The sequence below is a fragment of the Cyanistes caeruleus genome, chromosome 1 (assembly GCF_971803275.1).
Source record: "Cyanistes caeruleus chromosome 1, bCyaCae1.hap1.1, whole genome shotgun sequence".
Lineage (NCBI taxonomy): Eukaryota > Metazoa > Chordata > Aves > Passeriformes > Paridae > Cyanistes > Cyanistes caeruleus.
In genome coordinates this window covers 126,630,135-126,645,250 of record NC_141701.1, presented here as the reverse complement: position 1 = coordinate 126,645,250, position 15,116 = coordinate 126,630,135, and the positions used below count along the sequence as shown (strand labels likewise).

Below are 15,116 nucleotides of genomic sequence, written 5' to 3'. Positions count from 1 at the left end.
TTGTTAATGAAGGTTTTGAAATGTAGTAACAGTTAATTAAATCTCAAAAACGTTTCTATAGTTAGCTGTTGTTGTAGCTGTAATGGTTTTAGCAGGGAAATCAAGGCATATCTTAAAGGTTAAATAGTGGAAAAGCAGAGATGAAAAACCAGGAATCCTGTCTCCCTTTACTCCATTTCATCCACTTTTTTTGTGCTCCATGTGTGACTTCTAGCAGGAAAATAACATTTACTTCAGAAAAAGATGCATAGGAGAATTAAAGTGTTTCATTGGGTGTAGAAGGAATCTTATATTTGACCGCATATATTTCCAAAGAGTGAAGGCACTATTTTCACTGATATGGTGGTGATTTATATTTTCCCTTTCTCTTTTATAATGATGTACACAAATAATGTAGAAAACCACTACCTGTTTGACTGCCACAAGGCCTGTATTTTCAGTCCATGTGAGTAATATCAGAAACTGATATTAGTTTCGCTGACACAGCATTGGAGGAAGTCTGAAGTTTATTTCATCACCAGCAAGTACAGCAAATTTTTTACCTACCACCTCATGCATTTTTAGTTGAATGAATAGATCCTCTACCTGGGCATGATACAGGTTTTCTCAGATTTATTGCTTTCTCTAAGATACTACTTAAATTATCTGATTTTTTTGCCATATCCCTTAAAAAGCAGCTTTGGATGCTAAATTCTTATGTATTAATTCTCTAAACTCTTATTTATAATTCAAAAGAGTAAAAAACATTTATAAAAATAAAACCTTATGCTATTTCAAACACTGAAAATCTGTATTGTTTGCAGTTCTTCTTTTACAGTGCATCATTCTATGGGTAAATTGATTGAATGTCATCTAATCCAAAGAAATGTTGGAGTAGATCCTCAGATGGTGTAAATCAGTGTTGATCTTGCCCTTTTCTGCAGATATAACTGGAAACAGGGATGATTTGGAATGTTAATGTTGCTGCTTCTGGGAGGTTTATTGATTTGTTCTACTTAGTAAAAAAAAAATAGAAAAAAATGAGAACTGTTTGTCAGTAGAAGAAGACAGTAAGAAGAGAAGGTACTCAGCCTTCATCTGAACTCTTATACTGAATAACTTAAGTTACTGGTCATGCACTGAAAAAAAAAAAGGAAGGAGCTATTGGTCTTGTAAGAGGAGTAATATTCAATCATCACAAAGGCCCCTGTGAAACCATTTAAACAACTTTATTGATTTTTCCCTGGTTGGCAGTGTTTAATTCAAACAACTCTCAAAGAGTACAAGCATCACTGCGGGCAAATTATCAAGTGTTCTGGCCTCTATCACTCTTTGGCCACCACTGATACCCCTGCGAGTGACAAAAGTGAGCATTTCCCCCCCTTTAGTCTCTGCATTGTTCTGTGTTAAGCTAACAAAGACAGTGTAAAGTGAAGTCTGGACCTCTGACCTTAGCTTACACTATCGAGAAGAAAATAAATGTCCTTTGTGCATACTTTTCTCACCAGTTACCGCCAGGATGACAAATAATTTTTTTAAGGGACTGAGGCTGCCTTTATGAAATACATCCATGGCAATTCCTCATTAACACTTGGAAAGGACACATCTGGTCCCCTGCACATATACAAGCATCATTCAAAATAAGTACTGAGTAAGCAGTAGATCTTCTACAGAAAGTGTTAGTCTGCCTAACAATTTATAGGAGCGAGTACAGTAAATGGAAAGTCCTGGGAACAAGCAAGGTTGCTCTATGCCTCTGTGGATACATTATGTATCTATTATATCAAGCTGATTGCAACTAGGAGCTTTCTATTTCCCTTCAGTCTGTAAAGACCAGTGCAGTGAGAATCTGCTTATTCTTACAGAAAAATGTCCCCCTCATTTTCTCCCAGCGGGCAGAAACTGATGTTCTACAGATACATCAGACTTGGGCATAAGATGTCATTCTTCTACCCATATAGAAGACTTTGGATATACCAAGTGGTTTGAGATTTCTGAATCCCTTCTAGAAATAACAATTACATTTTCAAGGAGTCTTTACTTCTTGTATAGAGCCCAGTAGAAAGATTTTTATAACTTAGAGTCAACTGATTCCAATTTGTCATTAACTTTTCAAAAGTCTATTTTTTAAAAGACAAACAAAACAAGCCAAACCAAACTCCAAACAATCAGCATTGTGTAATATATACATATCTGAATGAGGAAGATTTGAATTGGAAGGAGAGAAAAACTACATTAGAATAGAAAATGGACTTGAAAGAAATATGTGTGGCTTTATAAAAAGCCTTGAGCAGTACACTTCCCACAGCGTAGGATATCTAATGAGTGGAAAGTCACAGAAACTTCTTGAACATTAAATCTTGTGATGATGATGGATGAATGATGCAATGGATATGATGATAAAATGGTTTCCTACAAAAATAATATGAATTTTATTTCTTCTGGTCTAAGACAAAAAGAAAGAGTGGGTGATATGGCTTAAAGAGGAAATGCTGAAATAAAATTATAAAAACTTCTTGTCTAACAATAAAAAGGAAAAAATGGTACCAACAGATTATAATTGGTTAGGAATTATTAAACAAAAGAAAAAATAAGACAGCACATAGAGTAAATCATGTCAGAAGGAACAAGAGAAGCATATGTGATGTATTATGAAGCTGTTTTAGTAAAATATTAAAGCAAGACACTTAGCAGACATATCTGAAAGTGGATGAGGAAATGAATTCTATTCCAAACTGTGTCCTTCAGGAAAGGATTTTTTTATCTTTTATGAAAAGGTGCTTCAGCTCATGGTTAGTAAGTGAGGCAGCATAAAAAGCAGATATTGATGAGAAAAGGTTGAGGAAATTGGAAAATATGAACACAAATTTCTTCTGTGGATTTTTTAGTGCATGTTCATCCAGCTTCTAAGACAGCTTTGTAACACACTCAGCAATTCAATGGCTACTGTTATGGAAAAGCGGTGGAAGGAAAATCATGGAGGATGGAACAAAAAAGCAAAGTCAGTCTACTTTAAAAATGATAAATTATATTAGTATTTGCCATAATAAGCAAAATTCTAGTAGTACTTAGAAAAGTCACATTTGCTGAAAACACTGGGGCCACAAACTAAAGCAGAAAGTAAAGAGTAAGCTATAAATGTACAATTTTTCATAATTTCTTAATTTACTTTTACAAATGTAAAAAATTTGACATCCATTGAGATTTCCATTTATTTGTTTTGTTATTTGTTGTTCAATTCTAAATGACAGAATTGAACTTAATTCAGAAATGTGACTTAAAACTTGAAAATAAGTGAAATTCTACAATGTAATAAGAGAAAAGCCTGAAATGCTTTAAAGACTGATATTAAAGATACTTCAAAGAACATGGAAACCTGAATTTTTCTTTCAGGTTCCCTTCAAAAAGCTTCCTTTCTTAAATTATTTTGAGCACTTCCAAAGAACCAGGCCCAACTGGAAGTCTAGACTAGGCCTTCTGAACTATGTAGTTGATGAATGATAGCTAAGGTACACTTTGTACTTATTTTAAGTGCAATGTCAATTCTTAACCCCTATGAAATTCTCATTTTTCAGTGATTCTGTGTATAAACAGTATAAAAGTTTCGAATTTTTACCAGCACATCTAGCATAGCAACAGAAAATTATTCTAAGGAAAACAGATATCTGAGAAAGAGTATATCACATAAAGCTAACAAACTCACCAGCATCTGGAAGGCAAAAATAAAATGGACATGCACATGAATATTATTTGTTCTCAAAAGAAAATTTATGAAAATAAAATGTTTTTGACACCTCTTTGTGGAATATTTTATGTGGATTTATATATATATATATTAAAAAAAAAGTATTTCGTGGTTCAGTATTCCACAGAATTAAGTATGCTTGGACTTCTTTTCCCAGATGGACACTCCAAGGACTATAGGCTGATGGGCAATTTTGCCTAAGCAATGGGCAATTATGCTTCATAAATTAAGGATTTCTGCTCAAGAAATATGAAAGTTCAATACCAGAATCTGGAGGCACTGAGCTCAGGATAAATGGGAGAAATAAGCTGAAAGCACCTGTTCTGTTTTCTGCTGTTGTCACTGCTGCACTACTTTCTATTACTTCATTATGGGAAGTATTTAAGCAGACAGCTCAAGAATCATCTGGCCATTTGTAAAGGAAGTGTATTTATATCCTCCCATCTCTCAGCTTTGATCTTTGCCTCCAGGCTGTATTACCGTAAAGTGCTTTATTTGGAGTTACCCTTGAAAACCGCTTACAGATTGCAACTCATGTTGAATGCAGCAGCATGACTGATCAAGGACCTTTTTCCTGCAGGACTCATGCAAACTCAACTGTGCCTATTATTCAAGATGTGTGCTCAAGGTCTCCTGTAAGTGTTAGAGTCTCACACTATCCCCGTCATTCTGACCTCAGCTTTAAAACAAGTGAGGGTTGGAATTTCTAACTGCCAAGCACAAGTATCTTTTCAGATAAGATCAACTCTCTTTTCATCAGAAATGAAAAAAAAGAAGATTTAATTGCCTGTATTTTTCAGTGAACCATAAAACACTTGACTGGAGGTATGATATATGAGAAGCCTTTAGTGAATTTAGGGAAAGAATTTCCCCATTCTGAGAAAGCCATAGATTTCCTAAAAATCCCTTAAGTATATTTCTGGCAATATAGGGACAAGACATTAGGTATTAGGAAAAACAGAGTGCTCTAGAGTAGGGTGAAAAAACTAAGATTACCTTGCCTCTCAGAAACTGGGGTTTGACAGAGAAGAGCACAGGCATCACTGTAGTTTTCTTTGAACCCCTATAGCATTCTAGCCATGTTCTTATTATTTTGATGGGTAATTTTTTCTTCTCTTAAGGTACTGAAGTGCATCTTTAGAATTTTTTTTATTTTAAATTCCGAGCCTTACTTCAGGTTTCTTCTCCACTGTGTGCCTAACCATCTGTGCCACATATGCCTAACCATTCATACCCATCTCTACCACCATCACCACCATGCATACAGCAAAACAAGCAAAAAAGGATAAACCAATCCAGCAGCCTGACAACTCACATATATTACTATTAATGGCACACACAGATCCAGTATTTTGGTCTGAAGTTGCAGAGCTGGATGTCTTGTGAGCAGTGGCTAAGGATTTTGGGTTTTCCTAGTTTGCCTAGAAATATAGATTGAGTGGCAGCCTCATTGCTGTCTACAACTTTCTAAGGAAGACAAGCGGAAAGGAGGGGTGCTGACCTTTTCTCCCTGTATCCAGTGATTAGATGCATGAGAATGATTCAGAACAGTGTTGGGAGAGGTTCAGACTTGGCATTAGGAACCATTTCCTTACTGAGAGGATAATCAAACACTGGAACAGGTTTCCAAGATGTCCCAAGCCTGTCAGTTTTAAGAGGCATTTGGACACTGCCCTTACCAATATACTTCAACTTTTGGTCAGCCCAGAAGTAGCCAAGGAGATGGATCAGATAATCCCTTTCAAGAAGGACCTATTCTATTCTGTTCTACTATATTGATAATCTGGCATGAGGAAAAAACAACAAAAAAGGAAAAAGTAATGGGAAAAGTAAAAGCAGAAGGAAAAGGAACAGGAGAAGCAACAGGAACAGCGAAAAAGAAAAAGAAAAAGAAAAAGAAAAAGAAAAAGAAAAAGAAAAAGAAAAAGAAAAAGAAAAAGAAAAAGAAAAAGAAAAAGAAAAAGAAAAAGGAAAAGAAAAAGAAAAAGAAAAAGAAAAAGAAAAAAGCTTATACCAAAATGTGCAGAAGGAAATCGTAAGTAAAATTTAGAAAAAAAAAGAAGTTGTGTTGGTTTTGGACCCTTAAAAGTTGTAAAGGAAAAGATCAAAAGATCCAAATTGAACATCTACTTAAGGCAGACTCAAATATTAGAATAACTCAACAGAGAAAGAGGAGTTCCCTTAAAACATCAGTTACATGAAAAATTAGTTTTACCTGGAACAAGGGAGGGGTTTTTTAGAAAGTGTGTAGCACCTCTCAGTCCCTTAGAGAAATGAAAGCATGTTTTAGTTTCTCTTTAAAAGATAAGCACCATGCCTCTGTAATGATGATGATTTGATAGCTAATTAAGAAGCCTGTGGTTGTTGGTGTTCTGAAAATTTCTTGTTCAGATAAGTGTCAGTCATTTCTAAAATTTATTTAGGAATCTTCATGAGCTGTGACAGAGGTACCGAGCATGAGCAGATGACCTCAGTGAAAGACACCTTGCCCTAAGTACCAAAAATTCAGTACATTTCATTGAAAGGGGAACATCAAAGACCTCTGTAAAAACAAATTAAAACTTTCATGAATCCACATATAAATTCCCTGAGATAAATAGCCAACATCACTGTGATGTCATTCTCATCAGCATTGAGTCATCACCTACACCATTGTCACACCATCTACAGCTCATTGCACAAAGAACCTAAAGTTTATATTTGTATTTTTATTTCCTGCTTCTATGGCTCTGTCATAGCAGGGTACTGGGCATTGAGCACTATTGCAAAGTTATATTATTGTCACCACCTTCATGATTCTTACAAAATGAGAATAGCAAACATTTAATGTTCAAAAAGAAAGATTTCTCACTGATTCCCAAGGCAAACTAAGAGCACAAACAAGAAAATTTTGCATTGTTAGTTAAGGGTGCTTTCAATTTTGAAGTATTTTTCTTATTCTTTATACCTGTGTGCCCATATTCAATATACATAATTCATATATTTAATTTTTAAAGTAGATTGATGATTATGAAAATATAAATAAACAACATCAGGTACACACTACAACATTTCTAGGCAAATTATAGGTTGGCAAAACATAAATACCTCTCTCTTGAATATGTAGGTGTGGTAACTCTCCATTCTGTTTTGTTTTGATCTCTTTCTTCTCCATAAAATTTGTGATGGACAGCTGGTGAGAACAGTTACATTGATTATAGGTGACCATTTAATTAAGTTTAAGATGTTACTTGTTTTCATGAATGTAAATTAAAACCTGATTTCTTAAATTAATATATTATTGCCTAACATGAAAATATCTCTGTAGTGTCTGATGATTTGAGCCCACAGGAGGAAGCTGGTATTATTTCCCTTGCTAAGACTGAAATCCTACTGTTGGTGCTGTTGGAAGTAGAAGAAACCTTCCCAAGCAAATTTAGGGTAATAATATAAAAGCAAACCTTTATTTGAAAGCTTTCAGGTACAATATGGTGAAAACTGCACATGGTACAGTAATTTTATAATTTTTATAAGGTTAGTGAGTAAGTTTTCATATCATCTTTTATCCAATTAGAAAGTTGGTTAGGTCATAATTCCCTGGGTCCTGCCCCGCTGGAAGTGGTCCAGGGCTTCTTTGCCCCACTTTTGTTATGTGTTCCCAGATTCTGGTTGGAAAACAGAACATCCTTGTAGTTGGTTCTCTTCTTGGAATAAGACTAAACAATGGTTTAGGAATGTGTTTAGAAGTCTAGCTTATTGTTCCTAAATATAGGGTAAAAGGGTAAGAAAAGCAGTAGGAACTAGAGCAATGCATTAGCCATCTACAAAGTTACAAATATATGAAAAATATAAAAGCTACAAATCTTAGGCATCAGTGCCAGGCCTTGGATTCTTGGACTAACTGCTCAGACATCAAAGACTTTTCACACCCAAACTGAAGCACTGTGCATGATAGAGATACATCTTAGAACTGTATTTGTTTTCATCAAGAGAAATACATACTGAGAAAGGGTGAAACTACAGAAAGCTGGGGAAGGTTGAAGCAATGGCTTGGTGTGCATATTTAAATTATTGCTATATCTCATTTGCTTGCCCTGAGTTTGTAACTACAAAGCTGTTTGTGCATGTGTTTTCCTACCAGTTAGGAACATGAGATCAGTTGCCTTGATTAGTCATTGGCAGGCTGTCAGTGAAAAAAAGGACCAATGGACAGCACTACTGGCAGGTCATCCTGACATTCTCCAAGTTTGGGTGAACAAACTCTATCTAAATGACACAGTGCATCTCTACCAACATTATAGACACTGTTTATTATCTGAGGGGCTTTTAGTTCCACAGCTTGTCTCCCATCAGCTAATTAACCCTGCCTTGTAGCAAGGCATGGCTGCTACACTCTGATGCTACACCCTTTCTCAAACATGCCTATACCATGTTAGCTTTGAAATCTGTGTGCCTTCACAACTGTGTATCCTGCTGCCACATCCTTTAAGTGCAGCTGATATTGAACTGTAAAGACAGCAGTTCTGTCTTCTCACCCTGAGTCCCCCCTTTTGTTACTCCTGGGTGCTTTGTTCAGCACTCCACTTGACACTTCTCAAGATTAATAGACTCAGTGTCATAGCTGGGGAAAACAGGTTCTAGTTTTATGCTCTTTAGCAGATCTGCTACTCCCCTCTTTGCTTTGGAGAGAGTAACACTGGGGTTCAGATGTTGAGGGCATTGCACTTCACAGCCACCACATTTCACAATCCAGAAGAAGCAGGAGTCTCCTAAGTGGGGAGTGACATCACCAGGGTCATACACTAACAACCCAAGGTAACAGTTCTCTAATTAATTCTTACTGCTTCAGCTTCCACAGAAGCAGATCTTCCCTGTATCATCCTGTTATTATTCACTGCTCCATTGTAGCCTCTCACAACTCCTTCTTCCAGTGAGTCCCTCAAAAGGTGTGAGGTGCCATGATGAACCCAGAAGAGGGTTATAAAATTCACTGCTTCCTACAAAGTTTTCACATTGTTTTAGCTTCTTTCATTCATTGCACTGTTTGTCACAATGCAATTCATCCCAGTTAGAAACCTGTTAGCTCTGTGGGGGTTGTACATGAGCAATGATAATGCAAGCAGGCCATATGGACCCCATCTGCTTCCAAGGAAGTAATGATGGCTTGACCATTGACATCAAAGGTAACGAGGCCATGTCCTTCATAAACAGAAGCCACAAAAACTCCTGAATAGGCAGCAGGTGCACAGGAAGATGGAGAGGTAAAGCAAGGCTCTCCAGGGTTACCTGCAGTGTCAGTGATAGTGTGCCACTTCAGTGTTTCATTGGAATACTCTCCAGCTCACTATATACTAGCTGGTATTTCTTCTCTTAAACACTATTAATTACATTATTTTTTATTTTTTTTTCTGACAGATCATGCTCTATTTTTGTTGTTGAGGTGTTTTAGATATTTATTTATTATATCTATTTTTCTCCTAACCTGCTACTGAAGAGCACCATTAATTTATAGTTGCTGACTGACTTTCATAACTTGTTTACAGTGAAAGAGTTACACTGAAGTCCTGTCCAAATGACTGAACAATGCTCTGGAAATTATTTTTTACCTCCTGTTAATTTATTTCTTAAAAAGAAAAAATAGATTTATTATTATGTTTTACATTACCTGAAGGCAGGATCCCCTGTAGTAATTTTATGCCTATTAATTCATTCATATAGTGTCTAATATTGAAAAAATATTTCAGAAATACAATGCAATGATAGAGAATGGTAAAATTTAAGATGTGATACAAAGAGAAGTAAGAATAGCATTTGGACCTGTTCTGCTAATGGTCTAAGTCATAAAATAACCCAGACCTTTTTGATAATTTAGATGCATATCATTAGTTTTGTTAGGCAAGTGAGGTCTTCCAGGTTAAGATCTATCAGCTAAACCAGTGCTAAAAGCTCTTCAAAACCCTAACCTTTAGGCTGGTGAGATATCATACTCATCTAACACTGTGTCTAAGCACTGACCCTCAGGGCAGGATCTAATGTTAATGAAAAATATTTATCTGACCAGTGAAAGCTGCTTTCCCCAGCACACTTTTTCCTAACTGGCTGCCATTCTTTATGGAACACCCTAGAGGTGTTCTGCTCCTTTTTTATGGGCTTCTTCCATATTTTAGAAAACCTGGGTTTAAGTGTTGTGCTCCCCATTATGTAGACAGATAAATTTCTACTTTTCATCGAGGATGGTCCACACCAATAATTTATCATATGGAAGAATGTCTCATTGTATCAGCAATCCTAAACTATTAATTAGTGTTAACTGATTTTCTGTCACTCCTTGTACTGATTTAAAATTATATATACTTTAAAGAGATAGAAAAAAACCCATAGGTATGAACTGAATTTTTTTAAGCAAATTACTTTTTCTTGAATATGTATTTTCAGTAATCCAGAACTAATTCTGGATATGCGTCTAAATTAGTGCAACAATTGCACTTCATTGCAATTCAGCAATTTCATCTGAATCAAACCACTTTTTTTAATGATTGATAAAACCTTTGTAAATATCTTCTTGGATTACTATTGTGCTTACAAGGCAAAACTAAGAAGCCTACTTACATCAGGATTTAGATATCCATTACACAGTCACAGAGAGGGAGTGACAAGATATAATTCATCTCCGCCACAACATCTGAGGAACTTCAGCAAGCCTGTGGAGCTAAAGGAAGCGCAGATGTCAGCATTTTTTTCCCCCCAAATGTAACAATTTGTGTGAAATATTTAACTATTCACTAGTCCATGTGACTGAGTCCTTCTTTTCCAGAAAAAAAGGGTAGTCAAGACAACGCTGCATTAAAATTTTGTCAAGGTGTGCAGGTTCACTGGTACTTATACCTGCTTATTCCAGTTCTTTCTACAGATGGGGGGAGTTACAATGGAAAAGTACTATCTGAATGCCTGTGAAACCAGATGGAATAATGAGGGGAGCTTGAGGTATATCTACAGGTCCCTATAGTTACATAACAGAATAGGAGCCAAAATAACTTCTCAAAATAATTTTAAATATGTTATACCTGGTATTCCTTCCCAATATGGTCAGTTTATTTAGCTGTTCATTGCATAATCAGAAATGAAAACATCACAGTGTGTGATGCTCAGACATCATGCACACATGAAGAGACAGTTTATTGTCCTCAAAACTCACTTTATATTACAATCTTGTCTACCTTTTACAGATATTTAAAGATTTCTTTTATACTTCATGTGAAGGAAAAGATCTGATTAAGACCTTAATATTGGTCCTTGTTTATATTAATCCTGCATGCACACAACCTCGTGTCTTCTTGAATACTTTTAATTCTCAAGGGTGTTTAAAATTGTCTTCCGAATCAAGGCACTTCTTTGTCTCCCCAATGTCCTTGATAACCATTATTTTCATTGCTGGATTTTTCTTTAGTTCTAGTGGACTACTTCTTTCCAGAGTTTCAGGTGAGCAAATCACAGCATTTGAGTTATGTCTTCTTCAGACCTGTGTCTGGAGTCAAATTTCTAAGCTAAAGCTCAGGAGAAGAAATGAAGATCAATCACATCTGGGGGTTTATAATCTCCTTAGTTTCCATTCCCCTGGGGTGATACTAGTTTGCTTTTCTTGCTAATTTGTCTTTATGCAAAAATCCCTTTGTTATGCCTTGATTCAGAGATATCTTGTGCCCATTTTTAGCAGCTTACTATTAAATCAGTGCCTCATATGCACAGTGGGCTTAAAAAGTTATAAACCATAGGAAACCTGAAAGGATACACGTAATGAGAATTCTTCTTCATGTGCATTAGTTGAACCTGAATAGCATCCAGCAGCAGATTTCTGTTTTCTAGATACCCAGTGCTATGATGCATGTTGGGATGGGCAGAATAATGAAGGGTTAAGGAGACTGCAACATCCTGACAAGTTCTTATAAATTCAAGCTGTAGTTGGTACAATCTCAGATTCAATCTTATTAGTAGAAATATGGACGTATCAGAAAAGACATTCTAGCTTTTGAGTTGCTGCCAAAACATATAGCAGGATGAAAAGGGGCTTATTTTATATCTTTTAGCTGACTATTTTATCACTGCAGTGGATCTGCCAGGCAGCAACACCAATCTTATTAGCTACTCAGCATCAAACCAATGCAGTCATATTACAAACAGTAGTTTTCTGGCCGTATTTTCTTTCCTAGTGCTGGAGGATTTAACTTTGAACTAGAGTTGGGGACCAGATTTAAAGAGCTACGTGAGCAGGTCCTACTTATTAGAGGAAACTTCTTGTCAAGAAAAAAAGCCTTTTTTCAGAGACTTATGTTATTGATCTTAAATCTGAGAAGGTATAGGCTTCCTGACCTTGACCCAAGGTGTGGATAAAGAAGGGTTTTTAATTTTCTATTACAGGAGAAAAAATACATTTTAGGATGCTACCAATACATATTTCATAGACTGTCAGCCTTATCATCAAGTTATTCCATGCTTTTAACATGTGGTCATTTTCTGCATCTTGTCTGAAAGGACACATGTGCTGTAGGTTCTCATTAAAAGAGTTTTTCTTTTGCTTATTCTTTACCAGACAAAGGTCATGCTGGGTATTAGTCCTCTGTCCCAGCAAATGACAAAAAAATTATCCCAGTATTTTTCTTTGTCTGAATTGTGTATTTCAGGATTTTTTTTCAGGTTTGTTTGTTTGTTTGTTTGCTCGGGGCCTTTATTAAATCTACTCACATTTAATCAACACATTTTTTTCCTTTCCTTATAAAGAACCCTGTGAGTCTTTTGTTTGCAAGGACTAATGACAGAAACGGAATGAAGAATCAAACTAATTCATTAAAACAATAAAGAAAGAGTGATGAAAGATAGAGACTTTTGGAATATAGTATTTAACATTATTCCTGAACACCAACAAAATAAAACATTCCATAGAAATTAAAAGTGTTTAAAGTGTCAAACTCTGGTAAAAAAAGCAACTGAAGCTTTAGGTAGCAATATGCAGTAACAGAATCTGCATTAAAGGCCTTTGCTGCTAATTGGAATGAATTCATGCCTTCCCCATTGTAAGTCAAAACTGCATGAGCTTCCTCTCTCTGATAATGTTGCAAAGGTAGCCTCACTTCCATCTATTAATGTCATCTCTAGTGTGCCTGTGAAATTTGCCAGAGCTGATTAGAGCAGATATTAAATGATAATTGGACATTTAGTGCTCATCAAACAGAAAGTGACAGATGGGCCGCTAATTAAATTATAGTTCTGACATTATTCACAATGGTTTATGAATCTCCAGTAGTGACCTTCATGCATCTCTTTTCTCTTTTGGGGGATAAGAGAGTGATAAAAAAAAAAAAAAAAAGACATTATTAAAATTTTAACATATATGTGCAAAGTGAAAACCTGCTTTCTTTCCTCATTGATCACTCCTTAGAATTACATAATTAATCATAAAATAGAGCAACAAATAATCAGATTCACGTAAATCAGGCTGAGTGGCTGAAGCTGGGAGGAGAAATTAATCATACTCTGGAAAAGGGAGGCATGTTTTAACCAGGCTTTCATTGTGGAAAAAGAAAACGTGCCTAAATATAGTCTGATCCTAGAAAAGGGAATGCAGGGCCTCTTGTACTGTGCTCTCTTACTTTTCAACTCAAGATAGCATTACCTACTGTCTTTGTCAGCTAAATGAAAAGGATTTACTTCATGAAAAAGAGTAAAACTTGAAGTAAAGAGACACAGTTGCTGAGCCAGAACTATATTCTCACTTTCAATTAAAAAAGAAAACACAGTTAATTACTTTGTAACTTTGCTTTCAGAAGTCTTGCTTAATTTTAGAAACTAGTTTTAAAAAATAATAACTCTAATATTCCTGGTTATCACCAAACTTAATTTTTGTGTAATATCTTCCCATAATTGGTGGACTAATATTTGTATAATATTCAAATAAATAAGTAAATAAATAAGTGCTAGCTTTAGCATTTCAATATAGTTCTACTTGTTTCTAATATTGTACAGGCATTACTGCATTAAATATATTAGAAAATAGATATACATAATTCTCATACTGCATGTGCATGTATAGCTACATACATATATGCATACAATGTAATTATTCAGAGACCTGTTGCAATGATGAAAAAATGAGCAACTCTTCTTTAGGTAATTAGTCTTACTATTTTCAAGAGGGACTGGTGGCCAGGGCAAAATTCCCATCTATTCCCAATTTCTGTTGCCAGAAATTGCCTTGTGAATGTGAGGACATATAGGTAAACTTTAAAGATTTAGAAACGAATAAGTGCCTTTATATTTTTCCCCTCACTGTTTTGTTTAATAGTTGCATGTATAGAAATTATTCATTAAATCATTATGTACATGCATCTTTGTAAGTTTAATTTTTCTCCAGGTGTTTCCTGATGGATTGAAAGTATAATAAATATCCAAACTGGAGCTCACCAGCTAAAAAATTTTTTAAAAACACACAAACAAATAAGCACCCATTTCCTTCCCATCTCCAAAATAAACTCTCAGAGAGAAGAAACCTTTGGAGTATTTGGAAATAAATATTACCCTTTACAGATTTTTTTTAATAAACTTCTCTATGCAAAATCAAATGTGATTTGAATATTTGAACCTTGCTTTTAGTCATATGCTTTAGTCATATGTTTAATTTTTCAGTAAGGCAATGGAATATCTTAAACCTTTGGATTTCTGAACTATCTCACACACATGACCAGAACTTCCAAAAGAAAATATGCAAAACATACAATACTCAAGTCTATATAAATTGTACAATAACAAAACTAGTTAAAAATGCAAGCAAGCAAGCGAGCAACCAACCAACCAACCAAGAACCAAAACCAAAAAATACCCAACAAAACCCAAAGACATAAAATTCAGAAAATATAAGTAAATATCTATAGAAAATATGGATGCTGAAACTGGAATTCACGAGTGTTTGGCATCAAATATAGCTAATGTAAAAAACATAGAATATCCTGAGCATATTTTAAAACACTGTGTCCAAACAGTAAAGATTTAAATGCAGAACAAAAGTGAGATGTTATTGTTCTGAAATGGCTGCTCTCCTCTGAGCTTTCAGGAGCCTCCTGCTGTGAAAGTCATTTGGACTTAATGGAAAACTCCTTGATTCAATTATACTCAACGGACCTTTTCCTTTTCTCAGTTAAACTGGTATAAATGTGGAGTAGCTTCACTGTCTTCAGTAGTTACTCTGGATTTATTCTGCTGCCCTGGCCCACCTAATCTTCTGTTCCTGCTCAGTAATGGGTATTTGCAGGGCTAAGTAGCTTTGCTGGATAGTCTTCTCTATATTTATTTTCATTCTTTTTTCAAGCTACCAACATATGAAAGCCCATTAATCTCTGCTCATGAGATCTGTGTTATACTTCTT

At 35.4% G+C, this 15,116-nt stretch overlaps 1 long non-coding RNA gene across 2 annotated transcripts in view; it reads right to left on the bottom strand.

Annotated features, from left to right (window-relative positions):
• Positions 1-15,116, bottom strand: part of LOC111924432 (uncharacterized) — a 33,919-nt gene that overhangs the window by 12,470 nt on the left and 6,333 nt on the right. For both annotated transcript variants that reach the window (XR_015277751.1, XR_015277752.1), the window contains exons 2-3: positions 10,313-10,412; positions 6,812-6,896 (exon numbers count right to left, since the gene is read on the bottom strand). This is a non-coding gene — a long non-coding RNA (uncharacterized LOC111924432). The remainder of the gene's footprint in view (positions 1-6,811; positions 6,897-10,312; positions 10,413-15,116) is intronic.